The sequence below is a fragment of the Leptonychotes weddellii genome, chromosome 3 (genome assembly GCF_054177405.1).
Source record: "Leptonychotes weddellii isolate Sample4059 chromosome 3, ASM5417740v2, whole genome shotgun sequence".
NCBI lineage: Eukaryota > Metazoa > Chordata > Mammalia > Carnivora > Phocidae > Leptonychotes > Leptonychotes weddellii.
This window is the reverse complement of record NC_138371.1, coordinates 167,248,252-167,261,583: the sequence shown is the minus strand read 5'-3', so window position 1 is coordinate 167,261,583 and position 13,332 is coordinate 167,248,252. Positions and strand designations below refer to the sequence as shown.

Genomic DNA, 13,332 nt, shown 5'->3' with positions numbered 1-13,332 from the left:
AAGAATGTGTGCAGTTAGATTTTAATTTAAATTCAAATCCTTCGTTTGTGTCTAAAATATCTTTACAAAGCAATGAAACACAAGATAATTATTGCACCTGCAAAAGACTATCATAGGCAAAGCAAAATCAACTCAGTTAAAGACAGTAGAAAGTGCCAGGTTTCCTGGAGTAGATGGTACTTTTTTAAGGTAGGAGAGAGATGTGACTGATTCTTCAAAAAGACCATCAGTCACTTAGGTACTAACACCAATCAGTGTGAACTAACTTTTCTGATAAGCTGCTTATCTTGGAGAAAATCATTATTCATTTATAATTATATTTTTTTAAATTAAAATGCCTACAAAACTCTGTTATTCTTTTTTTGTGCCATGAAATTGTAGTGCCATTTTCAAAATGCTTAATAGATTAATACTCCTATTAAATGCTTAATAGGAGTATGGGAAAGGTCATAACATTTTATGGGTCATAGTGATGCATATTTTAAAACAGCAAAAAAGTTTCTGAAGAACTTGTGGACACTCTAAGAAGAAGGGTTAGATTAAATTTTATTTTTTTGCAGATAATGAATTGATAGATGTTTGCTATTTTGATTTTTTTTAAGGTGGACATTCTATATAGTGTTCTTATCCTAAACCTGTTATCCAAGTGTTGCCAATCATCAGTGTGCTTTATCACTGAATGTCTGAACTCTAGGAAATTGTTTCTGCCAGGCACGTTGGCACGCTAGAGCATACTTTCTGGACCTCCATAGTCCCTTTCTAGACAACAGTTATCAGAAATTGATATCCATCCATTTCTACCTGTTCTCAGAGTTTCAATTTGTGGTTATTTCATCGGACACTCTAACTCAGGTTTATTTTATTAGGATAGTGATAGTAAAGCTGACAAGAATCACAGAGCCTGATATATCAGTTTCATTTCTACTGTGTTCCAATAATTGAAGTTAACAATAAAAGTAATATAGGAAATATGATAAAAGTAATTAGGCTTATTTTTCAGGCTTTGCACTTACTGCCTACAGCTTCTGATATTTAAAACCACGCACTATTTTGTTTCTTCAGGGTCTGTTCAAAATAATGAGTTGAAATACTACCCAGTGGTGGAAAGCTACCATTCTCCTGAGTTCTAATTTCTTCCTGGGTAAAATGATAATATCTACTGCATGTTTTTTTTTTTCTTTTCTTCAGTTAATTACAACTCCATTTTCCATTTGCTTAGGGCCTTAGACTGAAATATTGATCCATTTGTGATCTCTTCCTTTATTTCATATTTCATATATGTTCTGTCAGGAAATCCTACTGGGGGGGCACCTGAGTGGCTCAGTCAGTTAAGCATCTGCCTTCGGCTCATGTCACGATCCCAGGGTCCGGGGGTCAAGCCCTGCCGTCGTTGGGCTCCCCTATCAGCGGGGAGTCTGCTTCACCCTCCCTCCCTCTGCCCCATCCCCGGATCGTGCGTGCAGGCTCTCTCTGTCTCTCTCTCTCTCTCTAATAAATAAAATCTTAAAAAAAAAAAAAAAAGGAAATTCTATTGGTATTATTTTCAGAAAAACTCTAGAACCCAACATACCCTCATCACCCGACTTTGCCACAAACTTAGTTCAAGCCACAGTCATCTCTGGCTTGGAATTTCGCAATATCCTGACTGACATCCTTGTCCTCCCTTTGCCATTCTTGTGTCCTGCCTACACGACAGCCAGTATGATCTGCTAGAACTAATTGTTCATACACCTTTAAACGACTTCCCAAATAACTCAAAGTCAAAGCAAAAGTCCTTAACAGGACCTAGCCCGCATCATCTGTTTCCCATTACATCTCTGACCACATCTCCAAACTTCTCCCCTACGTTGACCTGAAGAAAATCCTGCACAGATGTGTAAATTCTGTAGGAGTAATGAATAATTGATGTGAAGTTCTTAGAATAGCATCTAACATACTGTAAGTGCTCAATAAAAACTGGCTATTACTATTATTGGATACAAACAGAGTTGAGCCAGTGGAGCTCTTGCAGTTTTAGAACTCTCCAGCCACGACAAGGAACCCCCAAGCGACAGATGAAACAAAGTGGTTTCCTGAAATCAAATTAACACTGTCATCTCGTATGTTATGGGACAGCTAACTTTTCATTGACAAAGTAAAGACATATTAAGTCTTAACAGGCAGGAAGGTAACTAATAATCAAGAATCTACCCATTTATCCCTAAGTAGTTCTTCAGTGGCTAAAGTCTGTGCCAAGAGTGTTTACCAAGTCAATCTGCGCACAGCAGGGTATTGTCACCGGGCTCTCTCCTGCCACTTTGTGACATCAGCCCTCCATCAAGCATGATGATTAAAATCTACAACCCTTCATTTGGTAAAACAGGAAAGGTAATCACAAGAGCTGCAATTGTGTCAACGAAAAAATGTCTCTTGCTTTAAAAAATAAGTCCACTGCCTCTGCGTCTACATTCATCTATCAGCAGGGGACCATTATGTGGTGACAACATTCTGTTGCAGAATAATTACCTGCTTCTTCTCTCCACGGACCACTGTACCGGCAGCAGCTCTTTTAATTTGGTACATGGCAGGATTCACAGATTGCACTTTATTACTACAAAAAATACCTTGTCCACCCCCTACACACACTCGGGTGAATGTTCGTCACGTTGCAAACGGGGCTGCAGTTCCGTTCATTTGCAGCCTGGGGCGGGGAGGGCTTCCCTTACCTTCCCGAACCACTTAGCCGCAAAGGGAATCTGTGGGTGGCTCCAGCTGGTCGCAGCGACCAGGATCTGAAGGCAGAGGAAATCCTCGACGCTGGGCTCTCCTGCCTGGTTCTCAGTGAGGTCACTGATGTAGCGGTTATAAAAGGCACGGTGGCTGTGTGCCATGTGCCGGCACTGGACAAAGAGAAGCACAGCTGCTCATTCTTCTCCCTCTGGTGTTTAGTCTACCTTGCCTTTTCTGTCGGTCTCCATCGAGCACTAACCCCAGGGAAACCAATGATCCTGAGCCCTGCCTACCTCCCCACCTCGGACACTGACTTCACCTCCTTTAGGAGTGACAGGCTATTTTTAAATGCTTTCAGGTGAACACTTCAAGGCTCAGAGCAGGGAAAATTAAAAGTATTGTAGTTACTGGAGCACAGAATATAAATGTTGGCTCAGAGCAGAGCCGTGACTTGGGAGGCAATGGCGTTTGCTTTCACGAAAGCAAAGGTTTTCCCGTTTGAAGGACAATCACAGGAAACCAGAAGAAACATTGTATTCCAAATGAAATCATGAAAAGATCCTTGCTAAATAAAACACAAGTAAGTGAAATTTGCCGGGAAGAAGCAACGGGTAGCAGTGAGCAAAGTGCAACAGACCCAGATTTTTCTCTCTCCAAAGTAACCTCTCTATGAACCCTGGGGTCCCAGGTCACCCTGCACAGATCACTACTCTGCATGAATACCAGGGCCCCTAGAGAGTACTCCTCTAAATAGACTGCAGAGGGGCGTGTTTAATCAGTCTAATGGAATATTTATAAATTTGTTCCGTCAGTTATTTTACGGGGTATTTTGAAATGAGATTTAAAACAGGCTCAAAAGGCCGTATATATTCCAAAAATACAATTTCATTTTTTTAAAATGCTCTATCATCAGACTATTAGCCAGACCGCCCTGATGATCTCATCCGAGGTGAAAGAAAAGGTTCTTAAGTTAATTGTCCATTTTTAAATCTTGCATTTCCCCTTAAATCCAAACTATGTGAAGGTTAGGCATGAATGCAAGAGATTTCTTTACATCTTTGGAACTACAGTGACTCATGGATGAACCTCATTATTTGTCCTCAGATGAAAGTCAGCTGGAGACCTGGGTTTTATGATTTTGTCAGGAATCTCTACAGAACCACACATGAACGAGTAACTAAATGTATTGATATGCCTCTTCTTAAGATAATGACATAATGTTTCTCAATGTGGAATGAGAAATAAAACAGAATTACACATTAGGTATTTGCATAGAAATAAGAAAATCACTTCAGATTAAGAAAATACGAGACTTGACTCATTTAACAAACTTTCTTGACTTTTAGAGAAAAGTTTTCCCTCTAGAATAACAGAAGAGGTAACTTCTAAAGATTTCTTACAGGTTGCTGACCATACACTAAATATTAGATCACTCTATCACAGGATCAAGCTAAATTAATAAACAATAGGTTGCATTATTGTATTCATTTTAAAAATTTTCTTCAAATTTGTGGTGAATTATTTTTAACAGGAAAGATTAAAACATACAATTTAAGTGGAGAATAAAATCCATCATAATTCATGTTAACAAGTGTCAGTGATTTATGGAAATGACATATTATTAATGAATTAAAATTTTGTTCATCTGCCTGTAAAAATATAATCTACTCCCAATTAGAGAAAAAAAAACATAAATACTGGAAAATTCCCGTATTATCACTAACCGACTTTGGAACTACGTCACAAGTACACGAAAAGACACACGCCAACCTCATTCTGGGTTCAATTTTCCCTTCCGTTTCCAGATCACTGCAAGAGAATACAGAACTAGACCCATGGGAAGGAGGTTCTGTATGCACTGAAATAAAGATTTTCTACTCATAGGTCTAGAAGTACTTGGGAACCCAGGCTAAGAACCAGTCCTTTCGTTGCTGCTACATGATCATTTACTTAAAAGAGGAAACAGGAGATTCATCTGGGCATTCACTTAGTCATGCACTTCACTGTTAATCATTGCTCCTTACCCTCAGCCAAGTACTCGATTGATGCTAGAATCTAGAAATACAAAGACAGCCACCACTACCCATGAAGCCAAAAATAGGGCAGAACATAAATAAAAAAATTATATTACAGTCGTGTATATGCAGAAATGAACATGTACACAGGTTGAGCTGTAAGATGAAGGAGGTGAGGTTTGATTTACCCCAGCATACAATGTGCCAGTGGATATCCTCGGCAGAGAGGACACACCCATGACCTTGGACTAGAATAGTATGGATGGGAACAGAAACGACAGACTTTATATAGACAGAGAAAGAGAGACAGATGTTGTTTAGCTGTGTAGGGATAATCATATACCACCACTACAAGGTCATGAGAGCATTAAATGAGATATATCACTTAGCGCAGTGCCTCACACATAGTAAATACTTACTGCCTCACACATAGTAAATACTTATTAAATGGTAACTACTATCGCCCACCAAATCTCCAATCTAATATTAGAAGCACTGCCTAAGAACAAAAGCCTAATCATACAGATTTTTGCATATAGAGAAATGTTGATTCAATCGATACGTAAGCCTCTAGTACATTTCTGGGCTCTGTGCAGGCAAAAGAAATAAAAGAAGTAAAAAACATACCCTCAGCCTGCAGAAGCCCAGCATATATATACACACCACTGTCTTTAATCTGTGAAAACATTTCCTCTCATTTCTTTTTGTTCTGTCTCTTTGCTCCCAACCAGCACAGGCTCTTGACCTGAGAGTATATTTCTTCACTTCAATCTGTCCTGCCTCCGGTTTATTTCCTTGTCTGATCCAGGCTTTGGGGATAATCCGCCAAACTTTTCCACTTCCTTATTCAAGTATCCCCTGAAACCTTAATTTGTCATTGCGAACAGTCTTATTCCCTTTTGACTAAACAAAAGGTCTGCCTTTTCCCAGAGAGATGTCGCAGAGAGTAAAAAAGTTCTGAAAAAGCTTTCTTTTTGTTCATCCTCATATCAATGCATTGAGACTCTGAAAATCTCCTGTCTCCAAAGTCTTGTGCAGAGATGGCCAAGCACATTTTAAGAGGGGGAATAAAGACTGTAGACTGTGGGAACACTTTTTTCAGTGAGTATGCAAAGCTCATTTTAGGCTTAGCTCCAATCTGGGGTGGATCAGCTTCCTTATCTCTTTTTAAGTGAGGGAAAAAATAGTCAGGAGGGCTCTAACTCTGAATTTCCATCACCTAAAATCTAGCTTTTTATGGAGTATGAAACTAAGACTCAAGGTCATGATTACATTTTGCAGGAGGACCTTGACGTCTGCAAGGGTTTCAGGTGAGAAGTGACATTCTGTATGACAAATAAACAAAAAGAGAAACAATGGAGGCCCCAGGCTATCCACTTCCAGGGTTGTTTTTTTTTTTATGTATTTGGAAGCTGATAATATGACAAATACTTCTAATTTCACAGGTGCCCAAGGAAAGGAAAGGTGCCTGAGCTGGAGGCACCCACGTGTACAGAACTATCTATTTAAACGGATGCTTTCCTGCTGATAGTAAAGAAGAATGGTCATGATATCAACATCACGACACAGACCGCTGCCAAGCCACAGAGTGCCAAGCGTCTCTGTGGGGGCCTCGTAAGCAATTACGATGGATGGATGAAGCCCCAGCAAGTGTGCAAATGATCGGCTTATTATTCTTTTGAAGAGGAAAGCACAGAAAGTCAGGACAGAACATAGAAACTCATTGTTCTCTACTTCGGCTACAACCCCAAGGGCAGTTCTTCAGTGTCAACTATCAAGAATCGAGGCACATTGATCATGAAGCTAGTGGCAATTAATCCACAGATTGCTTGACTTGTGGGGGGCGGGGTCCCATCCACGGTGCTGGGGAGGCCCCTGGCAAGAGGTGATATGTATTTTTGAAAATTGCCAAAAATATTAAATTTTATTTTTAAAATTTATTTTAAAAATTTATTATTAATTAAGACTCCGCTCTCTGTTCCAACTTCCACTTAGCCATACTTCTTCTCATGTCAAGTGGCACTGGGATAGCTCCAGGCACGTTGCGGATTTGGCCAGAGGGAAGTCGAGGATACATTCACTTTGGGATTAGTGTATAGTCACTTTCATGGCGTTTTAGGGTGTAGGCATGGCTTCTAGGAATACTCCTATAGTAAATACTGGCTCCTAACAAGGTGAGACCAGAGACTAAGTCATAATACTGAATGCATTTTATTAAGCCCAACCCACATTTGGGAAGTTGAAAAGAAACAGGTTTTGAAGTATATAGAGCCATTTACAATAGATACATAAAATTGTAAATGCATCATATTCTGGATTTCATAATGTTTGTGGTATTTGTCTGCTTTTCAAAATGTATGTTGATTTCCTTTTCATCCCAAATAAATATTCACCTTCACTAATTTTGAACTTATAATTTTGAATTCATTTTATTATGAAAGACTCCCAAAATGTAGGCCCTGAATAACTTGGATCTACTTATTTACTCTAGATAATGATGTACATCCAGAATTACAATGTAGAATTATAATGTAGAAACAGGAAAAAAAATTCAAACCATAATTTTAAAATCTTGTCATTGTGTTCATGTGCTATTTAAGTAGAATAATGGATTAAATAATGGAATCAAGATGCACATTATGCTTGCTCAAAATACCTTAACACAGTATATAGCAATTAAAACAATGTATCCACACTATACTACCACAAGGAATAAACTGTAAGATCCCATATAAGTGCAGAAAGTATGATATAAAGTTGTGTTTAAAACTAATTTCCATGATTTTAAAATAATGTAAGAGGAAAGTCAACAAGGAAATTATACCTTAGCTAATCTTTTTAGGTTTATGCTGACAGATGAAGTACCAGCGATAAAAGGGATAATCTTTTTAACATTATTCCTTCTTGGATTCTCTGCAAAAAAAGTCAAAAACAATTCACAGGAATACATAATTCACTCAGAAAAAGATTCTGATGTATATTCTATTAACTATAGCAAAGAATATTTCCATGGATTACTGCATTATTTCCTATTGTTGTTATAACAAATAACCACAAATTTTGTGGCTCAAAAAGACACAAAGTTATTATCTGATAGTTCTGGAGTTTGGAAGTCTAAATGGATTTCACTAGGCTGAAATAAAGGTGTCAGCAGAACTGCATTCCTTCTGAAGGCTCTAGGGGCAAATACTCCCTTGCCTTTTCATTTCCAGAGCCTGACCAAGTCCCTGGCTCTTGGCCCCATTCCCCCATCCTCGAAGTCAGTAATAGAAGGTTAGGTCCTTCTCAGGTTGAATCACTCTGATTCTGAAACCTTTTCTGTCTGCTTTTCCACTTTTAAGGACCCTTGTGATTATCCTGGGTCTACCCAAATAATCCATTATAATCTCCTGATTAGCAATCTTAGTTCTGTGTGTACCTTTCCCCTCTGCCATGTAACCAAACATATTCACGGATTCCAGGGACCAGGACATGAATGTCTCTGTGGACCATTCTTCTGTCCACCACAACCATTAATGAATTGCCTTGTAATGTGGTCCTGTCCTTTGGTTATGAATCTGAAAATATGCTATATATCATCCTCGCCACACGAAGAAGGCTTTACATGTAATCAAAGGTTCTCAAGGCCAATACCAATCTAAAATGCAGTTATAGCCAGCAAAAATTGTTTTGTCTGCTCAGAAGGGCTCTCTGAAGTCTTAAAATCTTACACCTCACCACCCCAGAGTTGCCTCCAAGGTGGGCCAAGTTTAATACTCCATCATCCCTCTGTTCGGACATGGGTATTGGTTCAAAATTGATCATAGTTCCAGCCTAAGCCAATCAGAGTTTTTTCCTGAGATTTCTTCCCCTTCCCTTGAATTGGCAGTGAAGACTCTCTCATCCTCCTCTGTCAGGGCACAGTAAAAATATAACCTTAGGTGATGTTAAAATCCATGTCCCTCCTACACACTGAGAAAACTCTACCTGCAGTAGCAAGATTAAAACCAAACACCTGACAGAAGCAGAACTATGTGTGCTGGTGGATGAGGGGCCAGAAAGAGAGAAAGAGAGGTTGATGTGAGGTTGTCTAAGTCCCTTTTCTATCCATCCTAAAGGTCATCTTACCTCTGTCCTTCTTGGTTATGTGAGTACATAATTCATTTGTTTGTTTATGATTGAATTGGAATTGTGCCATTTGCACCCAGGAGACTCTTAACTAAAATTGATGCTGTATAATTTTGTTATATCTTCAGTGCTATAATTAATGACAAAGGGATTAAAAACATAATCAAGAAATCTAGACTTATTTCAGGATGTAAAAACCAAACAACTCTTTGGATATCTAAAACTGGGGCTTGCTCTTAAGTGTGATCTGGGTGCAGAATGCTACACCCTTGTGTTCCTGACAATCTTTCATCTATAATAAGCATCAGCTATCGTCTCCTGAACACTTTCCATATTTATTGCTTACATTGAACAAATAGCAAATATTCTCACTCAACATCTTTTCCCTAGTATAACCAATATATAACATAAAAATAAAGTCTTTGGGTTCAACCAGAAGCTAAAAGCAACATCAGAAGCAATATAACAGCTACCCAAATTGTGTTATTAAGGTAAATATTAGGGAGATCCTCCTTGTCATTTTATATTGCCAATGTAATTAACTGCATTGAATAAATAAATGGATATATGATGAACAGTTATTAGCCCAGAAAGTAGGCCATGGATCATTCAATATCAACAACCAACAGTTATTGCTGCTTTATGACCTGTTCATCCATCCACTCCACTGTTTCCTTGGGTTATATGCTCTGTCCCATTGGACTGGAATTTTCTTTGATAATTTAGCTCTATCCTACACATTTCTAAGATTCATAAGGACATTAACTAGCCAAACTTAGAACAATAATAATATGGCTGAATACTGACTGGAAATAAGTTTATAGATTCACTAAATCTTAGTTTGGAGCCATGCAGGAATTGCAAAACACCAATTATATTTCTTTATTAAATTTTTATATTTGTTAATAAAAGTCTTTATTTTTACATAATGAGATGGGTCTCCTTAAAACAATTCCTAATGAAACTTGATTAGCATATAAATTAAATTTCCTTCTGTTCTTATTCACATATTCCTGTTATTTCTAGAATGCCAGGTTGTACTCTTATAAGCATCCAATACTTAAAACATTTATTAATCAGAATGGACATCTCTCATGGGTAGAGAGTAAAACCTAAAGCATTATAGAAGAAATGTCATTCTGTCCTGACAGAAAAATAGGAATGGGATTATTTTTTTCTCTGTTTGAACTTCTGCCTGTGTTTCCAGTTACCCTAATAAGAAACTTCAGTGACAAATTCTCACGATTTAGAATAAAATGGTTTGGGGCTTGGTCCACTTTTTACTCCAAACTTATATCTTATGAACACATTAAAAAAAAAAAAAACAAGTCAAATCATAAGTTACATATATAGCTAGATATCACAAAGTATTTCCATATTTGATCCCTAGTAGTATAATTTACTGATTTAATTATTATACTGTAAGTCTATACTTAGGCACGAGTAGTTCAAAATACGTCCCGTAAAAATCTGCTGTGATAGCTCTCAAAAGTGTTTGTTTGGCTTTATGCAGTGATTTCTAAATCACTGCCACCTTTGGCTGATACGATGCAGCCCGTTTAGAATCTGGTAAAAGAAGCTAGGATCCCCTCTTCATAAAAATCTAAGAAGGTTCACACAACACGTTTGTGCTATTCTAAGAGGTTCTTATTGCCCTGATACTCAACCATAAACCTTCAGAGTTGCATGAACTCCAGGTTAAAAATCCCTTGATACAGAATTCCAAGAATCCCTCATCACAATACAAACTGTTCATGTCCAGGAAACACCACAGATTAGTTCTCAGAAAACAATCTATGAAGTTGGAAAGCAAGTCTAAGAGTTCTGTGTGACTGAGGACCATGGAAGGACATTTTTGTGAAAGAGATAATACCCCCAGCATTCAGACCCAAATGCTTCATAATTACACTAGAAATCTATTTAAAAATACAGATTCTCACCCCCACCTCAGATATACAAAAACTGGGCTGGAGCAAGTCCTTGAACAAACATACCATATTCTTTCATATTTTCTGTGCTTCCTGAGGCGATTTCCTGTTTTGGAAACTATTCTTCCCCCTTCCCCAAGAGCACCACCCCCCCCCACGCCTCCGCCTCATTGCTTTCCCACCTATTCAACAGAGCATCAGGAAAGGCCCCACAGTAATTTTTCTGCAACTCTTAGCACTCCCCGAAGCCCTGTTTGCTCTGTGGGAAGTAGGGCAAGGGCAAAAATGTCCATCCTTTGCTACAGGACTTTGTCCATTATACACTCTGCAGAGCAGCGATTCTTAATGTGACTGCATAGTAGAATCATCAGGGAGCTTTTAAACTCCCTGATGCCCAGGCCACATCACGAACAAATTAAATTAGGTAGGAGCTCGGATTGGTATTTTTAAAATTCTTCTTCAACAAGCTCTCAGTCTCCTCTATGAATTCTTTAAGGACAGAGCCCATCTGACATGGATCTCTTCCAGGAAACTTTCATCATCTGGGTCTGAAATTTTGTATAAACCATTGTTTTTCTGTTTTCTGGCTATCCTTCCTCAGTTCTCATTTGGCCCCCTTTCAATACTCAGATCTGGCCAAAGACAACCTCCTCAGAGAAGGTCCCTGACCACTTTATCTGGAGGAACCCCCAACCTCCACACTCTTCGTATTATCTTGACTTCCTTCTTCTAGCACTAACTGAAATTATTTGTTTTCTTATTTAACATCTCCAAACAAACTCACTAGAAACTCTATGAGAGCCCTGACATTAATTGTCTTATTTATTTTTCTTTCCTCAGCACCTAGACTGGTTCTAGGCACATAGTAGGATCCCAATAAATATAGGTTGAATGTATGACTTAATGAATGAATGAAAGAGTGAGTGAATATTGATCTTGTTTTCTCTATGAAATTCTGTGCCGTTGGGGCACCTGGGAGGCTCAGTCGGTTGAGCATCTGGCTCTTGGTTTCGGCTCACGTCATGATCTCATGGGTCGTGGGACTGAGCCCTGCATCAGGCTCTGTGCTTAGCCGGCAGTCTGCTTGTCCCTCTCCCTCTGCCCCTCCCCTACTCGCATGCATGCACTGTCTCCCTCTCCTTCTAAAATAAATAAATATTTTTAAAAAATAAAAAAAAATAAATTCTGTGTCCTTGAGTTCAGCTGCTATGTCATCTAGTTAAACCCTTGTAATCCCTTATAATTGCATATTAGTTTCAAAGTTAACAAATAATCTCATATGTACTGTCTTACTTGTCCCTCACAACAATCATACTATGGTTACAGATAACATAACTGAGGGTCCATAAAGATACAAAAACGTTCCAGGGTCACACAACGACAAATGGCTTGAGCGCATCTGCCCTGTGGGGGTCATGGGCCATACGACCCTATCTGTAATTGTTGACCCCACAGAGGCACATGCCCTCACCACGGAAGTGGCCGACTGCATGAGGTACAGAGAGGGAACACAGTACTGACAGTGAGTAGGAGCCCCTCCACCCAAGAAAGAAATTGATGCCTGTCCACAGCAACATTTGGGAATAGGGCTGAATAATGTCAGTATGTAGCAGCCCTGCCCCACCCTTGTGCAACCACAAAAACTTCAGGCCTCCTAACACAACCTAACACAAAAGATCTCATTTCCCAATAATCCCTCTGGACTTTCCCTTTATGTAGTACGATCACCCAGAAGAGCGCATCTAGACTCAAACATGGATTATGCCACTTGGGTTTTGCTACTGATTCTTTCATAATTATAATAAACTACACTTAAGAGCATAAAGTTGTGTGAGTCTGTCTCACCAGTGTGACTATAATTGAATAGTAAATTTAATCATACCCAGAAGTCTGGTAAATTAATCAAATGAAGAAGTTAAGAGACTTTCCAGTCACCTTATACTCTATATCTGCTCTCATTTTTTTTGTATTTCTTTTAAGCTCCTTCGGTTAACTATTGGGCAGTATGGGGCCTTAGGAAGAAATCCAGAGAAAGAAATCCTAGCAAAGAATTTAATGTCCTTGTAAAGGACTTTACAAATGACCTCAAATATTTGCTGCTTCATCCTTAAGACCATTCAAACCTTAAATGGCTCACAACTGTACCATGCCAGACCATTTGGTACTATTTACAAGCATCCACATGGCATGGATATTTTGAGCAGCAAAGAGGCCAGCATTATTTAGAAACTTAAATAAGAAGCCAAAGAATCTTGACTTCCCTACTTTATCCAAATAAAAGGCATCACATGAGAAATAAATATTTATGGAGGACCAACATCTCATCCATCTTAACTGTTATTTTCCAAATGAAAGGATGCCATAACTGAAGAATACATTACTCCATACTCAAAACAGTCACTTGGTAAAAAGCAGAGTCTAGAAGAACAGGTTGGCTAGTCACCTGATTCTCCTGAGGAATAGTCAGCTCTCTCTAGTTAGCTATGCAAAACCAGATAGAGAGTCTGTTGTGAAGTTGAGTTGGAAATCAAAGGCATGGAGCCCATGAGAGCAAACAGAAAATTTAAGGGTCC

The 13,332-nt window shown here is 38.7% G+C and overlaps 1 protein-coding gene and 1 long non-coding RNA gene across 6 annotated transcripts in view; one reads left to right on the top strand and one right to left on the bottom strand.

Annotated features, from left to right (window-relative positions):
• The window catches only part of LOC115942182 (uncharacterized), a 25,635-nt gene extending 18,509 nt beyond the window's left edge, over window positions 1–7,126 (top strand). The window contains exon 2 of the long non-coding RNA XR_004076802.2: window positions 6,170–7,126. This is a non-coding gene — a long non-coding RNA (uncharacterized LOC115942182). The remainder of the gene's footprint in view (window positions 1–6,169) is intronic.
• Window positions 1–13,332, bottom strand: part of ITGBL1 (integrin subunit beta like 1) — a 244,585-nt gene that overhangs the window by 114,974 nt on the left and 116,279 nt on the right. The gene's annotated exons all lie outside the window — the stretch shown is intronic.